At 34.5% G+C, this 3745-nt stretch overlaps 1 long non-coding RNA gene across 1 annotated transcript in view; it reads right to left on the bottom strand.

Annotated features, from left to right (window-relative positions):
- Positions 1–834, bottom strand: part of LOC109133902 (uncharacterized) — a 3334-nt gene extending 2500 nt beyond the window's left edge. Inside the window, exon 1 of the long non-coding RNA XR_008967747.1 lies at positions 301–834. This is a non-coding gene — a long non-coding RNA (uncharacterized LOC109133902). The remainder of the gene's footprint in view (positions 1–300) is intronic.
- Positions 835–3745: the final 2911 nt, after the last annotated feature.

The raw sequence follows: 3745 nt of genomic DNA, 5'->3' as shown, positions 1-3745 counted from the left end.
GACAAAATTCACGGCAGCAGAACATACTTAGCATCAATTTAGTTCAGCACAAATAAGTAAATTCACTTTATACATTAATGAATTCAATTTAGTTCTAGAAAAATATATTGAAAGAACCACCACAAAGCTCCAAATTCAATTTTATATGAACATGACTTCCTACAACCATGAACCACCAACTACGTTGGCTTTTTTCATTGTAACCCTATAGCCAGTTAGGCCCGAGACAAGCCGCACATACACATATGTCATGTTGTATGAGATGAGAGTGAAAACAAATAAGAGGCAGATGTAGTATACCAAGCAGTCGGAGTATATCAGATAGAGTTGCCTGCACCAACAAAATAAGAAGTTAGAAAACCACCTGTAAACACTAAACAGACTTCCAAATAAACATAGAGATCAGGTTTACATACAGTATTGAAGTCCACTTCTTTCAATACTGTAACGAGCCGGAAAGCACCACCCTCCCCGAACAACCCCACGAACAGACCCACCCAAACCAAAACAACAGATCCAAAAACCCAAACCAAAACAACAGCGAAAACGAAGATCCAAAAACGAAAACTGAAAACAAAAACTCAAAAACTAAAAATTTAAAAAGCGATAATTCAAAAACTGAAAATTTAAAACCAAAAATGAAAATTCAAAAAACGAAAATTATGAAACTGAAAATTTAAAAAGCGAAAATTAAAAAATTGAAAATTGAAAAACGAAAATCCAAAAACGAAAATTCAGAAACGAAAATTGAAAAATGAAAATCCAAAAAAATTAGAATTCGAAAACTGAAAATCCAAAAATGAAAATTCAAACGACAATTAAAAATAAAATAAAATATACCTGATAAAGAAGCGGCGGTGATGCTTGAAGACGGCGATGATGCTCAGAGACAGAATGATGCGTGGATAAGATCATTTAATGAAGACTCCTAGTTCTGTTAGGACATCTAGGTAGTTTAATTGTTTTTTAATTACTAAAATTGAGTTAAGTAATAAAGGAATCCTATTATACTTAGGAGTCTAATTCCTTATCATTAAGTATTAGTATTTATCTTATATTAGGCGTGTGATATAGTTAGGCGTGTGATCTAGTTAGTGGTTAGTTTGTTATTTGTCTTTATCCTTAAGATAAAGATAGATAAGTTATTAGTTGTTATCTTTAAGCTTTACTAGTCCTAGTAGGTTTAGGAAATCTTGTAGTATAAATAGGCTATTTCGGCCATAATAATAAAGTGTGTTGATGTTTTCAGTTTAACCTATTCCTTGTGGAATTAACGTTTTCGGAGTGAATCCAAGTTTAAGCAGTGAATGCAAATCCAGTTATTATCACCCTTGGTTAGGAGTTGATAATTTCATATCCTTGAACTTCTTGTGCGTGAGGCATAGGATGTTCGAACCTAACTCTTGAATTAACATTCAAGATTCACTTTCTTGGTTAAAGAATCAACCAAGAACACAAAAAAATACATTCTTTCATTCAAGATTCGTTAAAGAAAACCTAAAGAACTAATCTTTTCATTCAAGAACTTAAGTATAGCCTTCAATTTCACATCAATTGGTGTGGCTGCTGGGATCATAAAGGTGTTTCATTGAAATTAGAAGGTTATAACTCGTGCAAGAAGAAAACCTCCCGTAACAGTCAGTTTTTGAGGTAACTTTGAAAGATTTGTTCTCCCACCTCCGAGCGAATTTTTGGGTAATTCTTGATCCTAAATTGGACTAATATTTGTCTAGTTTTCTATCCTAAAATTTCGTAAGGTTTCGAGTTGATTTGATATATATTCGAGACTGATCTTTCGAATTGGTCAGAAATCGGATAAATCTGGCACAGTGTTGGGAGAATTAAAACTGCAAACTATTGGCTTGGAATTTTGTGATGAAATTTTGGTCTAGTGTTGCAAACACATAAGGCTACCTGGATATAAAATTTCATAAATTTTCGAGGTGTTTTGATTGCGTTTTGGGGTACAAATTTCAGATGTATTTTCTGAGCAATTTTCTGTCAGTTTGAGAATTATGGACATGAATGTCTCGACTGAGTTCTTAGAGGCTTATAAACGAATTGAAAAGGCTAAGAAAGATATTTATGATCTTTTGCATCCCCTGGATACATGGATTCATTGTTTGAAGTGTCAAGGTCTTGGTCACAAAGAATATCAATGCCCTAATGAAGATTACGTTTCTAAGGAAGAACATGCATTGTTCTTTGCACCAGCGATTGAAGAGGGTAAGTTATCTTTGGATAGTTTCGTTTCTATAGTTCCCTCGTTGGATCAAGCTACCGTCCATCATGAATCTTTGAATTGTCCCACTCCCCAAGTGCCATCCTTTGACATTCAAGACGACTTAACGATTGCGCCTTTGGCTTGTACCACCACCAAAGGTCCGATCTTGAATGCACCATGTACGACTAAAGCTCCAAGGAAGTGTTGGGTACCACCATATGGCCCTACTCCTGCTAATTTTTGTTGTCATGCGGTAATTCTTGGCAACACACGTCCAATAGAGTTGTGTATTCTACTGCTGTTTTTCATCCATGAACTTAAATTAATGGATCATGGCTTTCGCGAGTGGATGATTGCTTGGCTACGACAAAACTTGAGACAAGTTTTTTTCTACAAGGGGATTATGATGCGTGGATAAGATCATTTAATGAAGACTCCTAGTTCTGTTAGGACATCTAGGTAGTTTAATTGTTTTTTAATTACTAAAATTGAGTTAAGTAATAAAGGAATCCTATTATACTTAGGAGTCTAATTCCTTATCATTAAGTCTTAGTATTTATCTTATATTAGGCGTGTGATATAGTTAGGCGTGTGATATAGTTAGTGGTTAGTTTGTTATTTGTCTTTATCCTTAAGATAAAGATAGATAAGTTATTAGTTGTTATCTTTAAGCTTTACTAGTCCTAGTAGGTTTAGGAAATCTTGTAGTATAAATAGGCTATTTCGGCCATAATAATAAAGTGTATTGATGTTTTGAGTTTAACCTATTCCTTGTGGAATTAACGTTTTCGGAGTGAATCCAAGTTTAAGCAGTGAATGCAAATCCAGTTATTATCACCCTTGGTTAGGAGTTGATAATTTCATATCCTTGAACTTCTTGTGCGTGAGGCATAGGATGTTCGAACCTAACTCTTGAATTAACATTCAAGATTCACTTTCTTGGTTAAAGAATCAACCAAGAACACAAAAAAATACATTCTTTCATTCAAGATTCGTTAAAGAAAACCTAAAGAACTAATCTTTTCATTCAAGAACTTAAGTATAGCCTTCAATTTCACATCACAGAAGCGGCGATGATGCAACCAACTGAAAAAACCCTAACCACAATCAACTAAACGAAAATACCAGATCTAAATGAGAGATATAACGAAATAACAGATCTGAGGAAAGAATTGAGGGAGATGAAGAGTTAGACAGAGGAAAGAATTAAGGAGAGAGAGAATTGAGTGAGATAGAATTGAGTGAGAGAGGATTTTATTTCTTATTAAGGACAATTGGACGGTTTGAGGGAGCGGTCGATTGATCTTGGTAAGACCAATAAATTAGCTTCTGCCAATCAGACGCTAATTTACTTAACGGACGATAATTAGTGTCCGTTTTTGTAAACGGATGCTAATTAGCGTCTGTTTACAAAAACGGACGCTAAAAAAAAGAAAGCAGACGCTAATCTGCGTCTGTTATATATCAGACGCTAATTTTGAATTTACCGTCCACTTGTATGTCGGACGCTAAATTCAGACG

Source organism: Beta vulgaris, chromosome 9, assembly GCF_026745355.1.
Source record: "Beta vulgaris subsp. vulgaris cultivar EL10 chromosome 9, EL10.2, whole genome shotgun sequence".
Taxonomy (NCBI): domain Eukaryota; kingdom Viridiplantae; phylum Streptophyta; class Magnoliopsida; order Caryophyllales; family Amaranthaceae; genus Beta; species Beta vulgaris.
Note: the sequence above shows the minus strand (reverse complement) of the source record. Positions and strands in the feature narration are given on the sequence as shown.